We start from the raw sequence: 12,623 nt of genomic DNA, 5'->3' as shown, positions 1-12,623 counted from the left end.
GTGGTCATCAAGGCTTCAACGGACCAGCCAGCTGCCTTCATCAACAGGAAGGGCGTCCATTCCATCAATGCTCAACTGGTCTGTGACCACCGAAAGTGTTTCCTGCAGGTGTGTGCCCACTTCCCGGGAAGCAGCCGTGACGCCTACATACTTCGACAGTCCCAGGTGCCACATCCTTTCAGGTCACCCGCTTGCCTTCAGGGATGGATTCTTGGGGACAAGGGCTACCCATTGAAGACATGGCAACTCATGCCTATGAGGAGCCCTCGCACTACAGCAGAGGAGAGGTACAACACCTGTCACAGCTCCACCTGAGCGACCATCCAGCAGGCCATTGGTCTGCTGAAGATGAGATTCCGTTGCCTTGATTGATCCAGTTGGAGCCCTGCAGTATTCCCCAGCAAAGATCTCTCATAGCGTGGTGGTCTACTGTGCTCTGTACAATCTAGCACAACAGAGGGGGGAGGCCTTGCCTGAAGAGAACATGATTGATTGCCACTCCCCAACCAACAAGGAGGATGTGGAGGAAGCAAATGAGATGGCAGCATTGGATCTTGAACCCCTTGCACTGGAGGCCAGGCAGAGTGAGCAAACGGCCAGGGAGGAAAGCGACAATCTCATATTTACCCACTTCCAGCCACCATGATGGCCTCTCAGTGTAAAGTCAATAAAAACTCATCTCAATGCATGCAATCTGTTGCCTCCTTTCTATTTGGGTTCCTTGACTAGTGCCCTGCTGAACCACACGCTCTGGCCCAGGTGACAGATTTACCAAAGTAGGACTGTGCCTACACTGGCAGCCCAATAAGGGAGTAGGGTGAAGTCCACATCTCACAATTAAGGCATGAAAGAATTAGCATTTTCCACAATGAATGTTCACTTCAATGACGAAAAATACTTCATAAGACAAAACAAATAGCAAATGTAAAACATCCGTGAAATCCCAGGTGTGTCCAGATGGTTTTCTTTATACATTTACATGTGCTTCTATGAAGTGTGATCCCCGTGGCTGCTGATCAGGCTGCCCCTTGGCCTGTGATGACATTGGCGACTGTCCTCAGGTGCAGGACTCTCCTCAGGCATTGCGGCTACTGGAGCTGGGCTCACTGGCGGAGGGACTGAGCAGCCACTGTCCACACTCAGAGTGCCCTGAGGGGAGCCTCTCCTCCTCTCTTCCAAGGTTTACTTGAACCTCCCTGCTGACCAGAGAAGGACAAGGAGCTGGAAAAGACTCCAGGCGCCTCATCCTTCTTTCGCTTTGCCACTGCTGCGTCAGCTCATGGCCAAGGTGATGGTGCAGGTCTGCATGCATCTGTGGGATCTGGCTCTCCATCAGGGTTGCCAACCTCTTGATGGAGGAAGCCATGCACTCAAACGCCTGATACATGGCAGCAGTCATGGCATGGATGGATTCCTCCATCATCTGCTCATGGCTGCACATGGTCTCTGGTGTCGCCACCATATATTGCCTTACCTCTCTCTGCAACTCCAGCATGCCCTGTGCAGTTGACACCAGAAGCTCATCATCAGCCTGAGGTTCAGCAGGAACCTGGCCAGCTTGTGATCCTGATTGTAAAGCTGAACGTAGACCCACCGAGGTGAAAGTATCTGCGCTGGTGATATGTGCTTGAGAGTCATGTGATGGGTGCATCCTCTAACTGCTCCTCCTCAGATGTTGACGGCTGTCCCCTTTCTGGTGGAGTCTCCAGGGGCCACTGACCTGCATGAGAGAACACAAAAATGTGTGGGTTAGGCTGTGCAGATCTCGTCATGATATCCATGCGTGATGTGGATCTCCAGAAGTGTGTTGGATGTCGACTGAAGAGAATCCTCACTCTCTTGCATGGTGACTCCAGTCTCACCATCCTTTATTTAGAAGCCGCCCTGGGTCCCCTCTAACCCCAGTGCTTCATTCTCATATGGTGAGAGGCCGTATGTCTGCAATTCCTCCACCAGTCCATGAGGTTTCCCTTTCGTTAAGGGCCCACCTTGTCTTGCAAGTGGAAAGAGGGAGATAGTCATACCTAGGACAGTTGTGCTAGTGGCAGCCCCTGTCCCTTGTTGTGGTTTCCTATATGGTTCCTCCCCACCTCAGCTCTCAGCGGGGGTAATGGGGGTAAGCTTCATCAGATATTGGCCTATGGTAGAGACGCAAACATGCATCTGCCAGGATGTGGTGATGCCTAACCCCCTTTGTCAGTGCCTCTGTGGTGCTTCCCTCCCCGTGTCGTGCTGACTCCCGCTTAGCCACATGCAATCCCAAAAAGGGAGAGGTGTGGAGCACTCACCTTGGCACGAAGGAGATCATTGACTCTCTTCCTGCCCTGGACCCATGCTCGGGGAGGGGTGAGCCCCACTGCTGCTGCCCTCCTCTGCGATCTCCACCCAAGTTTGCTCAGTCAGGTGGGAGGATCTCTTCTTGCTATTGCTGGGGAAGAGCACCTCCTGCCTTTCCTTTGCAGCCTGGAGGAGAATCTCCAGGGTGGCATCACTAAACCACGGGGCCAACCGGTGTCTTGCCTCTGCCATCCGGCAGTTTCCGTGTCGGGGGGTGGAATGTTCAACATCAGTTTCAGCAGTAAACAGCAAATGACTCTAAGGCAATATGAAAGCAGGGCTGACAGCACCAGCTCCGGAGTCATCTGATGCCATATTTGGTGCCATGAAGCCTGCCCCTGTCACGTAATTGGATGGGTCCCGCATCTCCATTATTATAATTGGCCGTCCGACATATGATTGCAGTGGGCCGGCCTTACACGTGACAAGTGTCAACAGCACACAGTTCGGGTCTGCTGTCAGAAACCACAGCAGGAACACTAATTCCAGTCCTAGATCTCGCTTAGGAAAAGAAAAGCAAGACTTGGAAGATTTTGGAGGCCTTGAAGACCCACTTTAAACCCTCTCCTAATGTCATTTATGAATGCTGTGTGTTTAACACTAGAACTCAGGAAGAGAGGCAGTCCAAGTCTTAGAAGCACAAGTCAATGATGAAACGGAAGGGCACTTTCAGAAGGATCGAGGGCAGAGTTCTGGATGTAGATACTGTGGAGGGCACCACAAGAAGGCAAAGGAAGCATGTCCAGCATGGGGAAAGCAGTGCTCTAACTGCAAGAAGCTGAACCACTTTTCACACAAGTGTTCTGCTAGAAAGAAGAAAAGCAAGCCTGTAAAGATGATTGATGGAGAGATGTCAGACGATGATTCTGATGAATCACTCTACACTCTAGAACATGTTGGCAACTCAAGTCTCGAGGTAGAAAGTGGTTTGTGACTATTGGAATGATAACTGCAGGAGGAGAGCATCAAGCTGATGTGAGCTGTCAAATAGACACTTGTTCTACGTGCGACATTATGAGCAACACAGAATTGTGTGAAATTGCTCAAGGTGGTGACTCGAATATGAAACCATCAAAGGTAAAGTTGAGGCTGTATGATGGAACGATGCTCACTGCAAAAGGTCAAACTAAGCTGAGAGTCCAATGAAACGGGAAGAAAGAAGAACTTCACTTCCAGATGGTGGACACTGAGCAAACTCCCCTCATCTCAGCTGAAACAAGTCAAAAGCTTCGACTGGTTAACACTCCATGTACCAGAAGAAAAATCTATTCCCAAGTGTGCAGCTGCTGTGACTAAAAAAGCAAAGGAAGAAGTTGAGAGAGTTGTGCCAAAGAAATCTGGAAAGAGAAAGAAACAGGAGCAGAAACATAAGACTGAAAATGATGCAACCTTTTCACAATTTGTTGAAAATTTGAACTCTGAAAAGAATTCTGAGGAATTAGAGAAAGTCCTGAATGACGTCTTCTCCAAAAAGAAAGTTTCAGTCACAGATGTCCGAATTGGATCTAGCAGGAAATTCGGTTACATAGACTTTGAAACCAAAGAACAACTAGGAAAGGCATTGGAATTCAATGGAAACAAAGTGCTGGGAGTTGCAGTCAAACTTGGCAAAGCACACAGCTAGGAAAGCAATGCAAATATCAAAAGAGAAAGACTGCAGGATATTGTTTGTCAAAAATCTCCCTCTCAAGATAACTCAGGATGGCGTCAGAGATTTTTGAGGATGTTATTGATGTTAGAATTCCTGCTTCTCGTGATGATTCAGCGACTTGGGGCATTGTATATATTCAATTTGAAAATGAAGCAGCTGAAGATACAACATTGGAACAGAAACAAGGCACTGAGGTTGAGGGCGGGGCCATTATTATTGATTTCACTGGCGATAAGAGTATGTTAAAAGTAGACAAGTGTAGACAAACACAACCAGATTCTGATACACTCATTGGAAATAACTTGGCATATTTTGCAACAGAAAAACCCTTTCAGAGTATTTTTGAAACAACATCATTGATCAAAATATCAGAAAAGAATGGCAGACCAAAAGGATTTGCATTTATTAATTCTGAATCTATTGAGGATGCTAAAGAAGCTCCTGAGAGTCACAGCAACACAGAAATTGAAGGGAGAACTGTGAGGTTGGATTTCAGCAATCAAAGACAGAGAAGTGATGATGGTCCCAGGAAGACAATGTTTGTTCATGGCCTTTCTGATGACACACTGAAGAAACTTTAAAAGAAGCCTTTGAAGGAGCTGAGAGTGCTGCAATTGCAACAGAGAATCTGGAAGAGCAAAAGGTTTTGGCTTTGTAGATTTCCCATCAGAAGAAGATGCAAAATCAGCTAAGGAAACGATGAAAGACGGAGAAATTGATGGGTTGCAAAATGGCACTTGACTTTGCTAGCCCAAAGGGTGAAAGGCAGTGAGGTGCTCAAGACTTTGGAAGAAATAAAAGAGGACGAGGTGGATTTGGAGGATTCCAAGGTGGAAAGACGATTCCTCAATTTGATTAAAAAAGGCTAATAAGACAGCTTTACCTCGGTCATCAGACTGAGCCTCTGTTGATTTGCTTAACATACACATGTGACCTCTGATGTCATGATTTTTAAAAATTCATTCATGGGATATGGGTGTCGCTGGCTAGGCCACGATTTATTGTCCATCCCTAATTGCCCTTGAGAAGGTGGTGGTGAGCTGCCTTCTTGAACTGCTACAGTCCATGTGGGGTAGGCACACCCACAGTGCTGTTAGGAAGGGAGTTCCAGGATTTTGACCCAGTGGCAGTGAAGGAACAACAATATAGTTCCAAGTCAGGATGGTGTGTGACTTGGAGGGGAACTTGCAGGTGGTGGTGTTCCCAACCATTTGCTGCCCTTGTCCTTCTAGGTGGTGGAAGTCGCGAGTTTGGAAGGTGCTGCCTAAGGAGCCTTGGTGTGTTGCTGCAGTGCATCTTGTAGATTGTACACACTGCTGCCACTGTGCGTTGGTGGTGGAAGGAGTGAATGTTTGTGAATTGGGTGCCAATCAAGCGGGCTGCTTTGTCCTGGATGGTATCGATCTTCTAGAGTGTTGTTGGAGCTGCACCCATCAAGGCATATGGAGAGTATTCCATCACATTCCTGACTTGTGCCTTGTCGATGGTGGACAGGCTTTGAGGAGTCAGGAGGTGAGTTACTCGCCGCAGGATTCCTAGCTTCTGACCTGCTCTTGTAGCCACGGTATTTATATGGCTACTCCAGTACAGTTTCTGGTCAATGGTGACCCCCAGGATATTGATAGTGGGGGATTCAGTGATGGTAATGCCATTGAATGTCAAGGGGAGATGGTTAGGTTCTCTCTTGTTGGAGATGGTCATTGCCTGGCACTTGTGTGACGTGAATGTTACTTGCCACTTATCAGCCCAAGCCTGGATATTATCCAGGTCTTGCTGCATTTCTACACGGACTGCTTCAGTATCTGAGGAGTCGCGAATGGTGCTGAACATTGTGCAATCATCAGCAAACATCCCCACTTCTGATAGTATGATTGAAGGAAGGTCATTGATGAAGCAGCTGAAGATGGTTGGGCCTACGACACTACCTTGAGGAACTCCTGCAGTGATGTCCTGGAGCTGAGATGATTGACCTCCACAACCAAAGCCATCTTCCTTTGCGCTAAGTATGACACAAACCAGCGCAGAGTTTTCCCCATGATTTCCATTGACATCAGTTTTGCTAGGGCTCCTTGATGCTATACTCGGTCAAATGCTGCCTTGATGTCAAAGGCAGTCACTCTCACCTCACCTCTTGAGTTCAGTTCTTTTGTCCATGTTTGAACCAAGGCTGTAATGAGGTCAGGAGCTGAGTGGCTCTGGCGGAATCCAAACTGAGCGTCACTGAGCAGATTATTGCTCAGCAAGTGCCACTTGATAGCACTGTCGACAACACCTTCCATCACTTTACTGATGATTGGGGTGGTAATTGGCCGGGTTGGACGTGTTCTGCTTTTTGTGTACAGGATATGCCTGGGCAATTTTCCACATTGTCGGGTAGATGCCAGTGTTGTAGCTGTACTGGAACAGCTCGGCTTGGGGTGCGGCAAGTTCTGGAGCACAGGTCTTCAGTACTATTGTCGGAATATTGTCAGGGCCCATAGCCTTTGCAGTATCCCGTGCCTTCAGTCGTTTCTTGATATCACGCGGAGTGAATCGAATTGGCTGAAGTCTGGTAACTGTGATGCTGGGGACTTCAGGAGGAGACCGAGGTGGATCATCAACTCGGCACTTTTGGCTGAAGATTGTTGCACATGCTTCAGCCTTGTCTTTTGCACTGATGTGCTGGGCTCCCCCATTGAGGATGGGGATGTTTGTGGAGCCACCTCCTCCAGTTAGTTGTTTAATTGTCCACCACCATTCATGACTGGATGTGGCAGGACTGCAGAGCTTAGATCTGATCCTTAGTTATGGGATCGCTTAACTCAGTCTATTGCATGCTGCTTACGCAGTTTGGCACGCAGATAGTCCTGGCTTGACACCTCATTTTGAAGTATGCCTGGTGCTGCTCCTGGCATGCCCTCCTGCACTCTTTATTGAACCAGGGTTGGTCTCCTGGCTTGATGGTAATGGTAGACTGGGGAATATACCGGGCCATGAGGTTACAGATTGTGGTTGAGTACAATCCTGCTGCTGCTGATGGCCCACAGCACCTCAAGGATGCCTAGTTTTGCATTGCTAGATCTGTTCGAAATCTATCCCATTTAGCACGGTGGTAGTGCCACACAACACGATGGAGAGTATCCTCAATGTGAAGGCAGGATTTCGTCTTCACAAGGACTGTACGGTGGTCACTCCTACCAATACTCTCACGGACAGATGCATCTGCGGCAGGCAGATTGGTGAGGACGAGGTCAAGTATGTTTTTCCCTCTTGTTGGTTCCCTCACCACCTGCCGCAGACCCAGTCTTAGCAGCTATGTTCTTTATGACTTGGCCACTCAGTCAGTCGTGGTGCTACCAAGCCACTCTTGGCGATGGACATTGAAATCCCCCACCCAGAGTACATTCTGCACCCTTGCCACCCTCAGTGCTTCCTCCAAGTGGTGTTCAACATGGAGGAGGAGTGATTCATCAGCTGAGGGAGGGTGTTAGGTGGTAACAGGCAGGAGGTTTCCTTGCCCATGTTTGACCTGATGCCATGAGACTTCATGGGGTCCAGAGTCAATGTTGAGGACTCCCAGGGCGACTCCCTCCTGCCTGTATACCACTGTGCCATCACCTCTGCTGGGTCTGTCCTGCCAGTGGGATAGATCATACCCAGGGATTGTGATGGTAGTGTCTGGGACATTGTCTGTAAAGTATGATTCTGTCCCTGTGGGACAGCTCTCCCAACTTTGGCACAAGCCCCCAGATGTTAGTAAGGAGGAAAGAAAAACAAGAAATGCTGGAAATACTCAGCAGGTCTGGCAGCATCTGTGGAGAGAGAAGCAGAGTTAACATTTCAGGTCAGTGATCCTTCATCAGAACTGGTTAGTAAGGAGGACTTTGCAGGGTCGACAGGTTTTGCCGTTGTCGTTTCCGTTGCCTAGGTCGATGTCGGGTGGTCCGTCCGGTTTCATTCTTTATTGACTTTGTAGCGGTTAGATACAACTGAGTGGCTTGCTGGGTCATTTCAGAGGGCATGTAAGAGTCAACCACATTCTTGTGGGTCTAGAGTCACATGCAGGCCAGACCAGGTAAGGACAGCAGATTTCCTTCCCGAAAGGACATTCGTGAACCAGATGGGTTTTTACAACAATCGACAATGGTTTCATGGCCATCATAGCTGTATAAATAAAGGCTTTTGGCAGTCGCCATTTTAGGCACCACAAGGAACATCCAACAAAACAGCACTCTCTCAGAACTGCACTGAAGCCTCAGGCTAGATTATGGTCTCAAGTTTGACTTGAAATGACAACTTTCCAACTCAGAAGCAACAGGCCCAACAAATTAGCCAAGCTGACAAATCCCATAGCAGTTAAATGTAGCTGACAGCAATTTTATGGTGAGATAGGAAGGGCAAGTACAGAGAACAATATAATAAAAGTGTGCAATTTCACCTAATCCAATACCAACTGTCAATATCTTTTTGGGTATCTTAACTACAAGCATGACTTGGAAGCAGAATTCCATTGTAAGCTTGTTAAATTTTCAGATGACAAGAACTGTGGGAGAGAAGTAGGGGCAGCAAGCAATTTGCAGAAGGTTTTAGATCAGTTATGCAATTGAGCAGACAAACAACAAATGGAACAGTACTAAAAATGTAAAATATTGCAAATTGACAAAAGAGCAACGTAGGCATCATAGCTGAAAATAGCTTCAGTCATACATCTCTGGAGCAATAAGTCATGATGCTACAAAGCCACGGCTTGTGATTAGCCCTCTCGTCTCTGAGAGCCCTACTCCAGAGACTGGAGCACATAATCTAGGCTGACACTTTTACCATTCACTTACTGAAATAATGGGCTCAATTTTAACCCATTCAAAACCCATTCACTTACACAGAGTTAAGTAATGTTCCGCATATTAGCTGTAAATCGTGGGCTATGTCCTCTAGCTCTACTGTTTTGGGCAAGATGAAACCATTTGTCACGGCATACATTATCTAGCCTTTTACAATCCTAAAAATAGAAATCACACCACTTGCCAACCTTCTCTTTACCAGTGGGAACATGCCCAATTTACCGAATCACTCGTCATAAATCAAAACCCTCCATCGCCTCAATCATTCTCATTGTCCGCATCTGCATCCTTTCAATCACTGTAATATCCATTAAACAGAAACATAAAACAGAGTGAGATCATTTCCATTGAAATCAATTGCTGCATGATACATGTATGCTCTCACTGGGAATAAAATGACAGATAACACTTGTAACAAATGTTTCATCCCAAGGAAAGAAAACATTTCCTATTTGCTTTACCCTAAAGACAGCACTCTTTAACTACCTAGGCTCAACTATCACCAGTAACCTGTCTCTAGATGCAGAAATCAACACGCATATGGGAAAGGCTTCCACTGCTATGTCCAGACTGGCCAAGAGAGTGTGGGAAAATGGCGCACTGACACGGAACACAAAAGTCCGAGTGTATCAAGCCTGTGTCCTCAGTACCTTGCTCTATGGCAGTGAGGCCTGGACAGCATATGTCAGCCAAGAGCGACGTCTCAATACATTCCATCTTCGCTGCCTCCGGAGAATCCTTGGCATCAGGTGGCAGGACCGTATCTCCAACACAGAAGTCCTCGAGGCGGTCAACATCCCCAGCTTATACACACTACTGAGTCAGCGGCGCTTGAGATGGCTTGGCCATGTGAGTGCATGGAAGATGGCAGGATCCCCAAAGACACATTGGGGACACTGTGTCCCCAAGAACACAGCGAGCTCGTCACTGTTATCAGACCCATCGGCCGTCCATGTCTCCACTTTAAAGACATCTGCAAACGCGACATAAAGTCCTGTGACATTGATCATAAGTCGTGGGAGTCAGTTGCCAGTGATCTCCGGAGCTGACGGGCAGCCATAAAGGCGGGGCTAAAGTTGGCGAGTTGAAGAGACTTAGCAGTTGGTAGGAAAAAAGACAGAAGCGCAAGGAGAGAGCCAACTGTGTAACAGCCCCGACAACCAATTTTATCTGCAGCACCTGTGAAAGAGTCTGTCACTCTAGAATTGGTCTTTATAGCCACTCCAGGCGCTGCTTCACAAACCACTGACCACCTCCAGGCGCTTACCCATTGTCTCTTGAGACAAGGAGGCCAAAGAAGAAGAAAGACAGCACTGTTTAAATTTATAGAAATGTAGCAACAGGATTCATCCATTAAGTGCATCAAGTCTAGGCTGCCATTTTGTTAGTTTCGCAGTTCTTTGTAATCCCAATATCCCACTCTTTTTCTATACCCCTTAATACACTTACATCCCAAGTAAGAATGTATCTTCTTTTTAAACATCCAATTGATTCTGGATCTATGGCCTTCAGAGGCAGTGCATTCCAAATCCTTCCAATGCTTTGAAGTGATTTAGTTCCTTAACAGTTTAGGTTTGTCAACATACTGCAGCTGCTCACAATTCCCTTGGTAATGTCATCAATATCAAGTGCTTCGACTTAAATATTCAAGAAGTAGCAAAAGGAAAGAGGCAGCGTAAACATAAATGATTTGTTAGATGCCTATGGTCCATTGTAAAGGTCTGGTCTTAATAAGGGTATATAACCACAAAGCTAAGTGCGATTAGAACAATAGCTGATTAAATGGGGTTCCCAGAGTTCAACCAGTCGTAACAACAACAGAAGGCAAAAATTTGCAGTTGAAAGCCCAGAAATCATCTGTGGGCATAATGCTTTCTTTTGATGCTCCCCATATGCTATTTTAGAGTGGGTACTAGTCCTTTAGAATCCTAAAAACAGCAATCATGTCACCTCTCAATCTTCTCTTTTTCAGTGATAACATGCCCAGTTTATGTAATTGCTCCTCATCATCCAATCCTGCCATCCCTTCAATCATTCAGGTTTACAGCAAATTGGTAAGCACATCACTGAAACAGTGGGTAGACGAATGTCACTGGAACACACTAAAGGTTCACTCACTTTTATCAGCTACAGCAGTCCAATGGGGAAAGAGCAGGGGAGTGGAACAAATTGTCTAGCCCTTTCAAAGAACTGGCACAGACACAATGGTCCAAATAGCCTCCTTCTGTGCTTTCAGTGATTACTGAAAGTTAATTTCTGAGCTAAATATATGGCACTCTCAATAGAATACAGTCCTTGAGAGTGCTGGGAGGTGCTAAGGAGGTCTGACTACACTGAACACCCCCAAATCAAAGGCTTGGATTTCACAGTTGGAATAACAGGGAGCCTAACGGTGCTTACCATTATTCAGGAGTAAATCGGACAGCAACTTCTGGTGTCCGCTCATGTGTAGTTAAACATGGATATCAGGAGGTTGCTGCCCGTGTTGCCCTTCTCCTTCAGACACTTTGCTATACTAGTACCTCGTTGAGGGATTCAACATTAAAATACATGAAAGTCGTTAAGTTTTGGTACTTATCTAATAGTTACCCACTAAACACATCAGAAAATGTTAAGACTGGTGTATTCAGGTGTAAGTGAATTTTAAAAGCATGATAAGTCTCAATTACTGCCAAACGCCCTCTCTGCCACTGACCGTTTACTTTTAAAAGTGTGGAATTACATTCCATCTGATTTTATTTATCGTTGGAGATTTAAAATTTTTATTTTTTACTATTTCTTTCTGTCTCGTTTATCTCTCTCTCTTAATCCCATCATTCTTCCTTCCCTTTATTTTACTCTCTTTACATGATTTAATTAAATATTCTAACTTATACATCCTGGTTTAGTCTCTGCGGGTAGGATTTTACCAGCCCTCTGAGGACGGGCTGGAAGGCGGGCGGTGCTGTAAAATGGTACGGGAAGATGTGGAGTGCCCGTTGTCCTCCAGCCACCGTACCATTTTACCAGTGGCTGGGATGGTGGAGGATGGCCCTCCTGCCCAGAGGCCAATTGATCCAATTAAGTGGCCAATTCAGGGCCTCTTCCGACCACCACTGGCATTTTACCAGCAACAGATGGGCCCTCCGCTGTGTAGGGAGACCACCTGGTGAACGCTGGTGGCCTCCTGGCAGGCTCAGCGGGGAGGAGGGAACCTCCTATTCAGGCCCCATGGTGGCAATGGCCGCCCCTGAAGCAACCCCTTCCCTGTCCTCACCAACCCCTGCCCCCCCAACCACCCCCCTTGCTCGGGCCTGCCTGACTAACCCCAGTGCCCCCCGACTCCACGTCCCGGGTTGGAAGGATGGCCTGCTCCCATGATGTCCTTTCTTCTGGGTGTAGTCCCTGCAGTGGGCATCACTCCCAGTGGCACTGTTGAGGGTGATGAGCTGCTGGCCCTCTGATTGGGCAGCAGCTCTTGGGGGTTGTTTGTTCACTGCTGAATACAAAATCCAGGCCAATACATAAACTTCATTAAAATAACTCTGATGAGTTGAGACAGGATCATTGTAACAGACAGAGACCCTGAGTTATTGTCACACTGATGTTTTAGCGGGTGAATGTGAGATCAATTATTCTCTCTATATATATATATAGAAACATTGAAATTTATGGCATGGAAGGAGGCCATTCAGCCCATCGTGCCTGTGCCAGCCAAAAAAGAGCTATCCAGCCTAATCCCACTTTCCAGCTCTTGCTCTGTAGCCCTGTAGATTGCCACACTTCGAGTGCATACCCAAGTATTTTTTTCAATGTGAGGAGGGTTTCTTCTTCTA

At 46.9% G+C, this 12,623-nt stretch overlaps 1 pseudogene; it reads left to right on the top strand.

Annotated features, from left to right (window-relative positions):
- The first annotated feature begins 3,279 nt into the window (after positions 1–3,279).
- Positions 3,280–11,960, top strand: LOC137346428 (nucleolin-like; annotated as a pseudogene).
- The last annotated feature ends 663 nt before the right edge of the window (positions 11,961–12,623 follow it).

The sequence above is a fragment of the Heterodontus francisci genome, chromosome 30 (assembly GCF_036365525.1).
Source record: "Heterodontus francisci isolate sHetFra1 chromosome 30, sHetFra1.hap1, whole genome shotgun sequence".
In the NCBI taxonomy this organism is placed as follows: Eukaryota; Metazoa; Chordata; class Chondrichthyes; order Heterodontiformes; family Heterodontidae; genus Heterodontus; species Heterodontus francisci.
Note: the sequence above shows the minus strand (reverse complement) of the source record. Positions and strands in the feature narration are given on the sequence as shown.